At 42.1% G+C, this 14,624-nt stretch overlaps 1 protein-coding gene across 1 annotated transcript in view; it reads right to left on the bottom strand.

Annotated features, from left to right (window-relative positions):
* PSMD14 (proteasome 26S subunit, non-ATPase 14) overlaps positions 1 to 14,377 on the bottom strand; it is an 86,047-nt gene extending 71,670 nt beyond the window's left edge. Inside the window, exon 1 of the mRNA XM_073545731.1 lies at positions 14,222 to 14,377. The gene's annotated coding sequence lies outside the window, so the exon portion shown is untranslated. The remainder of the gene's footprint in view (positions 1 to 14,221) is intronic.
* Between the last annotated feature and the right edge of the window lie 247 nt (positions 14,378 to 14,624).

The raw sequence follows: 14,624 nt of genomic DNA, 5'->3' as shown, positions 1-14,624 counted from the left end.
GCTGTCTCCTCCGCTAATTAACAGACAGTGTTTGCGTCTTTACGTTTAGTTACCATAAGTCATAAAAAAAAAAGTTGTTTTTGATGCAGTATTTTAACTGAAAAGGTAAATTTTTTTTTATCTCTTAAAGAGCATGTCACTGAAAGCATTGCCTGGATGGATGAGTTCTGATTGCCAAGTGCGCTGTTAGGACAGAAATATCCTGACTTTTACATCTTCTTTAAAGATTAACATTCTCATTAGTACATCCTTCACTAATTAACTTTACGCTTGTCACTTTTCATCAAAACTGCAAGTGGAAGGATAGGAAGCGAAAAAAATAAATTAACTTTAAAGCAAAATGATAAGGTCATTATTTTAAAGACAAGTTTGCTTTTTTGGGCGTTTAAAAGTTTTGGGAGGTTTGAAAAATTGTTTTACATTACAAATGTGGACAGAGTAAGGCCTCGTTCAGAATTAGAGATGAGCGAACCTTTTACAGCTTTGGTTCGGCTGGGATCAGCGAACTTCCCGATGTTCACCGCGTACAGTAAAAATCACAGCGTGACCCTACAGAATAGGACATATACACATAGAATAGATAGATAAAGATGTTTTTGACATATATAATTAGTACAGTGCTTGTATAGCTTACTGTACACGTATTTGATTACTAAATTATTTTCTTTAAAAAAATGGCATGGGAGCCCAAAAAAACTTTATTAACCAGCAGAGGGAAAGCAGACAGATGGGGGAAGATGTTTTAAGCCCGGAAAAAGGGTAATAACCATGAAGCTTCCCATGCTATTAATATCAACTCACTGCTGTATACTTAGCCTTTACTGGTTATTAAAAAGGAGACCCCCCCCCCCCCCAAGAAAAAAAAGACATGAAGTAGAATTCCCCTGTAATTAATAACCAGCAATGGCTAGGCAGATAGCTGCAGGCTGATATTAATAGCCTGGGAAGGGGTCATGGATACTGGCCCCATCCGAGACTAAAAACATCAGCTCTCAGCTGCCCCAGAAATGGCACATCCATAAAATGCATCAAATCTGGCACTTAGCCTTGCTCTTTAAACTTGACCTGGCACGGTGGAAAGTGGAGTGATAGTTGGGGGGGTTGATGTCACTTTTGGATTGTCAGGTGACATCAAGCCCAAAGGTTAGTAATGAAGAGGATTCGATGCCCCAATTACTAATCCCATAGTGATGTTGAATAAAAATACAAAAAAAACAAAAAAAAAACAAAAAAAAAAAAAACAAACCACATACCCAGAATAAAGTCCTTTATTTGAACAAATGACACAGACACCTTTATGAACTCTAAATTAAACCATACTCACATCATCACCCGGTCCACTGGAGCCAGTAAATGAATTAAAATAACAAAAGCAACCATATTCCACACCTGTACGAAGTTAAGAGATAATCCATAATGTCCAGCGCCAATCCTGATGACTTTGAGAGCAGTCACATCTGATGGACAGCGGGCTACACACTGACACAGGAGGGAATTGCTCCTGCAGTGTGCAGCGCTCGCTCAGCTGTGGTGAGAAAGTTCACTGCAGTTCATCAGCTGATGAGCCCCGATGAACTCACCGACGGCGCTGCTGCATGAGAACTTGGTCACGCAGCGGTGTTGTCGTGAGATGACCGGGGCTCACCAGCTGATGAGCTACGGTGAACTTTCTCACCGCAGCTCAGCGCTACACACTGGAAGAGCGGATAGGTGAGGGATATGGTGGTTTATTATTTTTCTCTTTTCCAGGTGACATGGACATCGAGGATTAGGCGTTGACGTGAGTTTTTTTATTTTCTACAGGAGACAAGGGCTTCAGGGATTAGATGTAAGGTGATATATTGAACCTTAAAACCTTAGTTTTATGCCAGAATTTTGGAACTGTTCAAACTTCTTAAAAGTAACCGGTCAACAGGTTATTCTTATGTAATCAGAGCACCATAATGTGTCACTTAATAGATTGTGCTTTGCTGTTTCAATGCAATCAGTCTTTTATCGGAAGGAGATTATCAATAGAGGACAACTGTCCTGGTGTCTTGCAGTCCAACCACGCTCGTACCACTGATTGGTAGCTTTCTGCCATGATACACAGAAAGCTGTGATAGGTAGGGGGTTACACGGCTCAGCATTTAGAGCTCTGCTAGATCTGCAGCAGTGAAAATTGACTCAATCACAACTTCTGCACCCAGTAAACTGAGTGATACGTCGCTGGAATCAGGGTCTCTGTCCCTACATCATGCTACTGTCAGATTACATAGCAAAAACCTGCTGATGGATTCCATTTAATGAAACACAACTGCAAACAGTGATTTTAAGACAAGAAAAGAATACATACTTTTAAGAAAAAAAAAAGTCCTCAAAGCTGTTGACAGGTTACCTACCTTTATAACGTAACCAGACTTGTCATGTCAGTACTAAGACTAGCATCTTAATCAGCATCTGTGCTTTGTTCAGACATTTAAGAAAAAAAAAAAAAAAAAAATGGTGACAGGTTCCCTCTTTAACCCCTTACCTACAATTGACGTAATATTCCGTCCATGTGACCATGGACCTAATTACCATGGACGGAATATTACATCATCGCGATCAGCGGCGCCCACGTGGTGAGCGCCGCTGATCGCGGCCGAGTGTCAGCTAACTATCATAGCTGACACCCGGCACAATGTGTCAGGGGCGGTCACGGACCGCCCCCGACACGTTAACCCCTTGCACACCGCGATCAAACGCGATCGCGGTGTACCGGGGGTTAAAGGGAAGCATCAGCAGGGAGGGGGCTCCCTCCGTGCTTCCCTGAGCCCCCCACGGCAGCGCAATGTGCAGCGCTGCTGCGGGGGGCTTATTCCCTACAGGCCCCCGGATCCAAGATGGCGACGGGGGCCTGCAGGGAGCTGACTTCCTCACTGCCTGCAAAGCGCAGGCATGAGGAAGTCTGCAGCATTGCCTGTGACAGATTGCTGCTCTGTCACAGTGATCTGTGATGTGACAGATCAGCGATCTGTCACAGGACAGTGATGTCCCACCTGGGACAAGGTAATAAAGTAAAAAAAAAAAAAAAAAAAAAAAAAAAAAAGTGTTAAAAATTAAAAAAAAACAAACAAAAAAAAAAACGCTAAATAAATTAGTAAAAAAAAAAAAAAATATTCCCCAATAAATCCATTTTTTCAAAATAAAAAAAAAAACCCAAAAACAATAAAAGTACACATATTTGGTATCGCCGCGTCCGTAATGACCTGCCCTATAAAACTGTCCCATTAGTTGACCCCTTTAGCGAACCCCTTAAAAAATAAAAATAAAAAACGAAGCAAAAAATAATGATTTATTATCATACCACCGAACAAAAAATGCAATAACGCGCGATCAAAAAGACGCATATAAATATGCATGGTACCGCAAAAAACGAGCCGCCATACAGCATCATCCGCAAAAAAATAAAAAAGTTATAGCTCGCAGAATAAAGCGATACAAAAATAATTATTTTTTTATATAAAATTGTTTTCATTGCAAAAAACCGACAAAACATAAAAAAACGACCTAAATGAGGTATCGCTGTAACCGTACTGACCCGAAGAATAAATCCGCTTTATCAATTTTACCGCACGCGGAACGGTGTAAACGCACCCCCCAAAAGAAATTCATGAAATGCTGGTTTTTGTTCATTCTGCGTCCCAAAAATCGGAATAAAAAGCGATCAAAAAATGTCACGTGCCCGAAAATGGTACCAATAAAAACGTCAACTCGTCCCACAAAAAATAAGACCTCACATGACTCGGTGGGTCAAAATACGGAAAAATTATAGCTCACAATATGTGGTGATGCAAAAACTATTTTTACAATAAAAAGCGTCTTTTAGCGTGCGACAGCCGCCAAACATAAAAACCGCCATAAATCGTAAATCAAACCCCCCGTTATCACCCCCTTAGTTAGGGAAAAATAATAAAACTAAAAGAAAATGTATTTATTTCCATTTTCCCGCTAGGGTTAGGGTTAGGGCTAGGGTTCAGATTAGGGTTAGGGGTGTGTTGAGGTTAGGGTTGGAGTTATAATTGGGGGTTTCCACTGTTTGGGCACATCAGGTGCTCTCCAAAGGCAACATGGCGTCTGATCTCAATTCCAGCCAATTCTGCGTTGAAAAAGTCAAATGGTGCTCCTTCCCTTCCAAGCTCTGCCATGTGCCCAAACAGTGTTTTACCCCCACATGTAGGGTATCAGCCTACTCAGGACAAATTACAAAACAACTTTTGGGGTCCAATTTCTCCTGTTACCCTTAGGAAAATAAAAAATTGGGGGCAAAAATATAATTTTGCGGAAAAAATTGTTTTTTTTTATTTTCACGCCCAGGCGTTATAAACTTCTGTGAAGCACTTGGGGGTTCAAAGTGCTCACCACACATCTAGATAAGTTCATTAGGGGGTCTAGTTTCCATAATGGGGTCACTTGTGGGGGGTTTCCACTGTTTAGGTACATCAGGGGCTCTCCAAACGCAACATGACACCCGCAGACCATTCCATCAAAGTCTGCATTCCAAAACGTCACTACTTCCCTTCCGAGCCCCGACGTGTGCCCATACAGTAGTTTTCTCCCACATATGAGGTATCAGCGTACTCAGGACAAATTGGACAACAACTTTTGGGGTCCAATTTCTCCTGGTACCCTTGGGAAAATAAAAAAATGGGGACTAAAATATCATGTTTGTGGAAAAAATACGATTTTTTTTATTTTCACGCCCGGACGTTATACACTTCAGTGAAGCACTGGGGGGTTCAAAGTGCTCACCACACATCTAGATAAGTTCCTTGGGGGGTCTAGTTTCCAAAATGGTGTCATTTGTGGGGGGTTTCTACTGTTTTGGTACATCAGGGGCTTTCCTAACGCGACATGGTGTCCGATCTCAATTCCAGCCAAAAACGTCAAATGGCGCTGCTTCCCTTCCGAGCTCTGCCATACGCCCAAATAGTGGTTTACACCCACATGTGGGGTATCAGCGTACTCAGGATAAATTGCACAATATCTTTTAGGGTCCTGTTACTTTTGGAAAAATAAGAATTGAGGGTGAAAAGATCATTTTTGTGGAAAAAATATGATTTTTTAATTGTACTGCTGTACGTTATAAACTTCTGTGAAGCCCTTGGGGGTTCAAAGTTCTCACCACACATCTAGATAAGTTCCTTGGGGGGTCTAGACTCCAAAATGGTGTCATTTGTGGGGGGTTTCCACTGTTTTGGTACATCAGGGGTTTTCCAATCGCGACATGGTGTCCGATCTCAATTCTAGCCAAAAACGTCAAATGGCGCTGCTTCCCTTCCGAGCTCTGCTATGCGCCCAAATAGTGGTTTACCCCCACATATGGGGTATCAGCATACTCAGGACAAATTGCACAATAACTTTTAGGGTCCTGTTACCCTTGGAAAAATAAAAATTGGGGGTGAAAAGATCATTTTTGTTGAAAAAATATGATTTTTTAATTGTACCGCTGTATGTTATAAACTTCTGTGAAACCCTTGTGGGTTCAAAGTTCTCACCACACATCTAGATAAGTTCCTTGGGGGGTCTAGTTTCCAAAATGGGGTCACTTGTAGGGGGTTTCCACTGTTTAGGTACATCAGGGGCTCGCCAAAAATGACATGGCGTCCGATCAGAATTCCAGCCAATTTTGCATTGAAAAAGTCAAACGGCGCTCCTTCCATTCTGAGCTCTGCCATGCGCCGAAACAGTGGTTCCCCCCACATATCAGGTATCAGCGTACTCAGGACAAATTGCACAATAACTTTTGCAGTTCAATTTCTCCTGTTACCCTTGGTAAAATAAAGAAAATTTAACCTGAAGTATTTTTTTTGTGAAAAAAAGTTAAATGTTCATTTTTTTTTTTAATATTCAAAAAATTCCTGTGACGCACCTAAAGGGTTAATAAACTTCTTGAATGTGGTTTTAAGCACCTTAAGGGGTGCAGTTTTTAGAATGGTGTCACTTTTGGGTATTTTCTATCATATAGACCCCTCAAAGTGGCTTCAAATGTGAAGTGGTCCCTAAAAATAAAATGGTGTTGCAAAAATGAGAAATCGCTGGTCAATTTTTAACCCTTATAACTTCCTAACAAAAAATTTTGGTTCCAAAATTGTGCTGATGTAAAGTAAACATGTGGGAAATGTTATGTATTAAGTTTTTTGTGTGCCGTATCGCTGTGATTTAAGGGCATAAAAATTCAAAGTTGGAAAATTGCGAAATTTTCGCCAAATTTCCGTTTTTTTCACAAATAAACGCAAGTTATTTGAATGCAATTTTACCACTAACATGAAGTACAATATGTCACGAGAAAACAATGTCAGAATCACCGGGATCCATGAAAGCGTTCCAGAGTTATGACCTCATAAAGGTACAGTGGTCAGAATTGTAAAAATTGGCCCGGTAGTTAACGTGCAAACCACCCTTGGTAGTGAAGGGGTTAACTAAACTACTAATAGGCAATACATTTAAAGGAAATCAGAATGAACACAATTTGTTCTTTAATAATAAAAAAATCTGTTTACTTTTTTTGATCTCTCACCATCCCACAACTGACATTACATATACATTTCGTACTTTGTATTCATATTTATTACATTTATAAAACAAAGATATCTTGTTTTTCAATCAGCTTGTCAAAAAAAGTGCACAATTCCCATTAGTAACTAGCAAGATCCCTACCCACAGAGGGGGTAGCTGCCTCTTCTGAAGCTAAGAGAGACCAAAAAAAGCCTTCTGGATAGTTGGCATGTAAATAAAAGTAAGGTCAGTTTCACAAGTCCGACATTAAGAGTAGGAGTACAGGAAATGACGTCCAGACCAGTTGCGGGTCTCCTGCCCAGAACTCTACTACCTTATAGGCACAGATAAGGATGTGTGGTCGGATAAGTAGACCTGTAGCCGATCCACATATTGAGGGCCACATTCAGACCGTGAATGTCGAAAGTGTGAAGCCAGCCTGAATCACAACCAAATCGGCAGGTGCAATTTTCTGTTTTTAATGCTGTGTAAACATATACAGGAGACAAGGAGAAAGACATGCCACACACACGTTCCCTATGGCTCTGTAAGATACAGGAGCTGTGGGCACAACAGGTGGCACGCTGCTGTACCACACTGCTTGACAGAGGCCATCTCTTGGTCGAAGTCTTTGGGCACCAAATTACAGCCCTTTAAAAGGGCTGTAACGTTGGCATCAGGAGGCAAATGGCGCAGATGACGTCGCACTGGCATTCATTAGTATTGGAAACATTCCCATGTCCTGGCTGTGAAGTGCCGACAAAAAGTGCCGCTCATCAACCCAATTTGGAAACGAAGATTCACACATTTTTTGTGGCCCGTTTTTTGCTTGATAAAAGCACAGCAGCCGTATTTATGACAAATATTGTAGAAGTCATTAGACTAAGACGACCATAGACATATACCATAGACACACACTATATATAAATAATTTCTACATAAGAAACAGCACATTCTCCAGATATACAAGTCTGCAAGCCTGAGATATCACTGGGAACAATGATATGTTTGGTAATTCTGATTATTTTTAAAGAACACATATGCTCTTGAATTAAAAGGAAAAAAAAAAAAACAAAAAAAAAAAAAAACACTCTTTGCATGGAAGTCATCCAATATCTACGTCTACCACTACACTGGAAGAATGAAGTATAGTCTGACATTAAGGGAAGAATGACAACAGACACTGAAGTCTGAGAGCCTCGTCCCGGATGTTTATGTCACAACCATGCATTGATGAGGACGCTGCTGCGATGTCACATATCAGTCATCATTTTTGGCAAAGTGAAATTACAAAAGGAGGCATCTCAGAGCTCGAGATGAAGTTTTGTTTATGTCATTCAATTAAAAGGGGGAGATTTATCAAGATTTGTCCAAATAAAAGATGAAGCTATTACTAGTAGCAACCAATAAGATTCTATTGTTACATTTCCAAAGCCCCTTAGAAAATTAAAAGCAATGACTGCTTTACTTTGAACCAATATTGAGAAATCTACTGGATTTATTTGCAGGCTCTACATCTAAATTTTAGTTGTCTCTTAGCTAATGGGTAGCTATTATGATTTTTCTTATTCATAGCATACATAAAAATTACTCCCTTGTCCCTATTTGGCACATGTTCAGTAACAGCAACATAAAGGACATTATACAACAGTTAGGAGCAGTGTAGCTGTGAATCCAGCATGGTCTCTCTCTCTCTCTCCTTCTTTCACACTCTCTCCATAGACACTGATAGGCAGCTTGCTTTGAACAAGGAAGATAGCTGTTTTTCAGAGTGAAAATGGAGTTGCGGAGGGGAGGAAAAAGGGCGCAGGGGAGTATATTTCTCAGATAAGATATAGAACAAAGTTTCTTATATTTAATTGTACTGTTGATTTATGCAAAATCTGATGAACTATAGTATTTAGTGAGTTGGAACCTCCCACGCAGATCTCACAGACAATCAGATTGAGATCTTGGAAATTTTCAGGCCATCGCTCCATAGTCTAGCTCTGATGTGCCAACTGTAAGAACTTTCAGCAGTGGACAAGGGTCATCAAAAAAAACTCACATTTTGGCCATATTTTATCTGTATTGCTGCCAATATTCTGATCCAGACTGAGAATATTATGACCTGAACTAATGGCATAATATATACCTAGGATACTGTTAGCGATCACTTTAAGAATTTGTGATTCGCGGACAGGCCGCGATTTTCAGACATATTACAAACGACAAAATATGGCCGTAAATGCCATCATGTGAGCCTTCATTACCAGCACAAAAAGTCCCACTAAAGGAAAAATACTACAAAAAAAATATTAAAAATAAAATGAACATTAAAATTATGTGCAATATCCATTTTCATGCATTAGACACAGTTTAGGGCAGAAGAGGCATAGCTACAGTTTTGGCCCAGATGGGTGTATTACCGTTATTGCCTTAGGGCCCCCAGTCACAAGTTTTGTGACGTAACAGCGATCTCACCAGCGAGATCGCTGTGTGTGACAGCGACCTGCCCCCCTGTCGGTATCGCTGATCGCTGTTGGAAAGCCCTGGACATTTTTTTGGTCGCTGGTCTCTTGCTGGCCAGCACGCATTGCTGCGTGTGACAGGCGGGAGACCAGCGATCAGCTGATAACTAAGGTAAACGCAGGGTTTCTAAGCACGGCGCTGTGCTTAGAAACCCTCTGTGTACCTTAGTTACCAGCTCGCTGATGCAGGGAGCTGGCAACCAAGGTATACATCGGGTTTCTAAGTGACACACGCCCCTTAGAAACCCGATGTGTACCCTAGTACCAGCTCCCTGCATCAGCGCGCTGGTAACTAAAGTACTGATCGCTGGTGAAGCTGTCTGTTTGGCAGCTCACCTGTGATCATGTAGCGACTCACCAGCGATCCTGACACGTTGATATCGTTGTTGGGATTGCTGGTGAGTCGCTATGTGTGACGGGGCCTTTATTTTGACATCCATAAAGGCACAAATGGCCTTGTAGGGTCAATCGGGATTATTTTTTCAACAATCAACCTTCTACTATAATGGGGCAGCTATTAACACCCTTCATAGTATCTCTGGGTCTGCTGTGGTTGTATTCACACAAACTATTTTCCCGTGCGAGTACTCTCAAGGGTGAACAACAGACAGCACTGGCACAAATAATTAACCATTAGAGTCAATGGGCCAATTCACATGTGCACACTTCATCATCATGGACCGTCAGTTCAAGCCTCTATACACCACTGGCATTAGGCTAGAGAACAATGGAATATACAGACTACAAGGAAGAACAGAAGTTTTCCATAATTCGTGTGAATAAGAGCCTAAAGGAACATTCTCATGAATGCACTGCACGACTGGTATATAGACCTCTACAAGCTCAGACTGGGAATCCTGAACCAAACTAAATGTCATAAGAATATATTAGGCTAAAAGTTTGGGTGTGAGCATTTTAACCTATATACGGACTATATAATACATTCATGTGAACCAAGCCTAAAGCTGGCTATACAGATTAGATAGCTGTTGACTGACCGATTGTTTGCCCCACAGCGACTGGTCCCGATTTGCCCATACACATCAGTGCTTGACTTTGCTGAGTGCTACTGTGTTCTAAATGAGAGCGTCACTAGCAGAATCATCCATCACCTCTTATTTTGATCATATGGCCTGGCATGATGATATTGATGTGAAGGGACACACCTGACCTTGCAACAGGCCAGCTAATATACAAGTATAGCTGTGGACGCCAGGTGATGGGAGGCAGTTCTCATAGCTACTGTCCAGTGGTCACAAAGTACTGTCATTGCTGATTGACTTACTCCAGCGAACAGATTTTCACCAACTTTACTCACACAATCTTCCACCATTCAAAACATCTTACTTTACTAGGATTTCTTAAAACATTATTTCAACATTTGGTTACACTTTAAAAGTGGACCTGTCATTGCAGGTATTTTTTTTTTTTACCAATGAGCTGTCCTGTGTATGTACATGAGGAACAAGACTATTTCTGGTAACTACATGACTTGTATCCTGCATTTTCACTAGCTTCCTACTCTACAGGCTCTCATTTTCAGTTGTCTCTGACCTAAAGGGAGGAAGGAGACAAGCTGCTAATGATGCGTCCCATACACAGAAACCTAGTTGTCTCTGAGTCGTTTAGCACATGTTCAGGATTGGCAGCAGCAAGAAAGACAGTTCTGAGCAGTGTAGCTGTGAATCCAGCTCTGGGACAAATTTCAATAACTGCAGAAAATTCTGCCAATGCTTGTTTTTGCACCCCCCCCCAAGAGTAACTATAAGGGAATGTAAAAAATAAATATAACCGTAATACACCGGCGGTAACTGCTAAAGCTGCAAGTGCTACAGGCCGTTACTGTGCAAATGACTGGCAATAGTAGTAGTTCCAAAATATAATAGATCGTGCACTGCGCTAAAGCTGCTGCTGTATAAATAAAGGAAAATCTATTAACAATAATGGGTAATAAAACAAAGTTGAAAGTGCAGCATACAAATGAAATCCTGCCCACCTTCAATCAAAGCGGTACTTCGGTAGCAGAGAGCCCTTGGCACTGGAGCAGGAAGACGTGATCTGACCAGGCCCCGGGAATCACACAAGATCGTGCCGACACGTGAAAGGAATGTGGTGTACCAGACGGAGGGAGGCTGGGGACCGGAGAGCGTCCTCCCCTGGATGGCTCCCACCTGCCCTCCCAAAAACTGGCGTACGCCGGCCGAACGACGCGCTGCTGATGTAATGCCATCCAGGGGAGGACGCTCTCCGGTCCCCAGCCTCCCTCCGTCTGGTACATCACACTCCTTTCACGTGTCGGCACGATCTTATGTGATTCCCGGTGCCTGGTCAGATCACGTCTTCCTGCTCCAGCGCCAAGGACTCTCTGCTACCGAAGTACCGCTCTGATTGAAGGTGGGCAGGATTTCATTTGTATGCCGCACTTTCAACTTTGTTTTATTACCCATTATTGTTAATAGATTTTCCTTTATTTATACAGCAGCAGCTTTAGCGCAGTGCACGTTTATATATTAGGGAATGTAGCCTGACCCCCCCTCAGAGTGACCAAGACAGAGTTGAACTGCTTTTTCAGAGTAGATGAAAAGAGTAAGGTAATGGTGAAGGGAAGAAGTGGCAAAAAAAAAAACCAAATCAAAATTCTCTGATAAAATATATTAGAGTTTCATATAATAGCTTCTAGTTTTCATCTATGCAAGGTTGTTAAAATGATAGTGGACAACTGCAGAACACAGCCAGATTCACAAGTGAAAATTTTATGACCTGAACAAACTAAACAGCCTTGTATAGGTCTTTATGGCTTTTTTTTTTTTTTTTTTTTTTTTGAGTTGGGGTCAGGAGAGCCAAGGCCAGTCTACATATTGCAGTCAGGAATCAAACCTGGAAACATGGATGCCTGTAAGCCGCATAAAGTGATGCTGCAGATTCCAAATCCTCAGTACTAGTTAATATACACTGTAGATATTTTATGCGGAATGAGACTTAGTTAAAGGGACTTTCCCATGAACAAAATTCATATTAACAAATAGATAATGGAATAATAATAACTTCCACAATTGGATGTGATATATATATATATATATATATATATATATATATAAAAACAAAAACATTTCCCGTGCTGAGAAAATCTTACAAATGTGCCCTTGCTATGTACTGTGTAATGGCTGTGTCTGATTGTGCAGGAACATGGGTTGATCCTACCACAGCTACTGGGCAGGGTGGAAGCAAAAGAGTATACAGACAGGACAGCACGGGATCACAGCTGAACATTTTATTTAAACATATACAATTGTGGAAAGTATTATTACTCCAAGATGTATTGATTAAAATCAACTTTAAAATTAACTTTGTTTGTGGGTTAACCCCTTTAAGTCTTATTCACAGTGCTGGTACTGTAATACCCAACTGATTTCTGTGACATAGAAACTTCCCCTAAAATGTTTAGTTATCCCAACAGGTATACTTCAAGAAAAAACATTTACCACCAAACTTAAGGACACGTAATAAAAGGTCTGATCAAAGAGAACAGTTATGCAGTGAGAAGCAACTGGAGGCTCCAAGGAGCTTTTTAGTGTGTGTATCACAGGCTTCTGAAATTAAAGGGTTATTCCTTACATTTTTAATTATTCTGTATCCACAGAATTGGTGATAATCTAATGATCTCTGGGGGTCAACCTGCTGAAACACCCTGTGATTCAGAGAATGAAGCTCTATAAGGCTTCTTTAGCAATCTGGACTTCGACTGCATTGACTTACTATGGGACTGCAGGAAAGCGCCGAGCGCTGAACTCCCTTTCTCTAGAATTCCCATGGAGAATTAGAGCACAGGCCAAGCATGGGAACCTTCACTCTAATGAAGATGGGGACTCACAGCAGTCGGAACCCCAGCTATGAATATATTTCCCCTACATTATAGATAGGGGATAAGTTAAACAGGTATTCAAATGTAGTAAATCTATGGCACTTCCACGAGATAGGTCATAGCTATCGTAGATGCAGGTCCCGCCAATGACAGCGAAGTTTATTTTGAGAAACGGGCCCTCCCCACACAAACCGCTGTCACTATAGAGCTGGATAGAAATGTCATTGCTCGGATTGGACAGGAAAAATAAAGCAGCATGCTGAATTCAGATTGCAATTCTATGGGTGCGTGTGAAACATTGCAGTGTACTCGGATATCACCCGAGTGCAGTGTAATTCCCACCAACGCTGGCAGCAGATGAGATGGAGAAATTAATTTCTCAGTCTCTTCCACAGTCGTGCTCCGATCCTCTCATGTGAGAGGAACAGAGCACAGATACTCAGATCCTGATTCCAGCAGAGCTAGAGTGAAATGTCATTAACATATTGCATCTGATGTGATACGTGTCCCACGGCCTGAGCCCGAAGCACTCCCTACGGCCAGGGGCAGCGCCCGAAGCACGTCCCACGGCCAGGGGCAGCGCCCGAAGCACTCCCTACGGCCAGGGGCAGCGCCCGAAAGCACGTCCCACGGCTGCGCCCGTCCCACGGCTGCGCCCGAAAGCACGTCCCACGGCTGCGCCCGTCCCACGGCTGCGCCCGAAAGCACGTCCCACGGCCAGCGCCCGAAGCACGTCCCACGGCCTGAAGCACGCCTAATTTTTTACTTTATGGATTTTAATATATTGCAGTGAAGGTGACTTTTTCAGATCCCTTTTGCTTCTTCTTGGACTTTGCAGCTCCCTTTTACCCTGTAAAACATTAGTCACTATAGCAACCTGTAAGGTCCCAGTATTTTTGTTTTAAAGGTCCCGTCAGACATTGAATCTAGTTGCTATTGGCAACAATCCAGCTTTCCCCCTTGCGCTGACGATTTCTGTAAATTTCCTCCTTTGTGCTCTTGTTTTCCCCCATTTTCAATACCTCTTCCAGCAGTCAGTGACTAGAAGCAGCAGCCAGAGGAGGCAGCATGAGTCGGCATTTCCTTCCACATGACACCTCTGCCCTCCCGAATATCAGCGGTAAGAGACGGGCATGGAAAATAATACTGGGATCCTCCATAATGGACCTGCCAGTGAACGCCGCAGCCCCGTACAACGCTCGGTGTGAATCAATACTCGAGTCCCAGGATGAAGCTGCGGCCTAGTCCTAAAACACGCTCACCTATGCGCCTCATTAGCAGCACGTTAGCGGCAATGCAGCGGTTTGGTGGCGTCTAGCGGGCGCCTTACCTGTCAATAAATTTCTCTGCAGAAGAATGAAGGTTTTTCTGAACTCTCTTTTCTCCGGCAACGGCAGTGAATCAGCCGAATTTCATTCAAAGCAATGCGTCCAGTGAACTTCCGGGTGCACTAAAACGTCACTTCCGCTCCTTTCCGTACAGCCAATCAGAGAACGCATAAGCTATTACGTCGTTTACGTCAGCCGTAATACTCTGCAGGTGACGTACGTTTTCATGGAACATTAGAGGAAAGCACAATTGACATAAAGTGTCCGCAGCACAGGAGCCATGTTTCGTGAGCCTTTCCTTATTTAAGTAATAGAAACGCTACGACAAAATGGCCACTGGGCACCCCACTATTCCTATAGATGTGTATGTTGTTATTTGAAAATAATTATAAAATAGGTACCAGT

This window comes from Dendrobates tinctorius, unplaced genomic scaffold (assembly GCF_039654945.1).
Source record: "Dendrobates tinctorius isolate UK_male_01 unplaced genomic scaffold, ASM3965494v1 ptg000143l, whole genome shotgun sequence".
NCBI classification, from domain to species: Eukaryota; Metazoa; Chordata; class Amphibia; order Anura; family Dendrobatidae; genus Dendrobates; species Dendrobates tinctorius.
The sequence above is the reverse complement of the archived record's forward strand: the minus strand, read 5'-3'. Positions and strand labels throughout refer to the sequence as shown.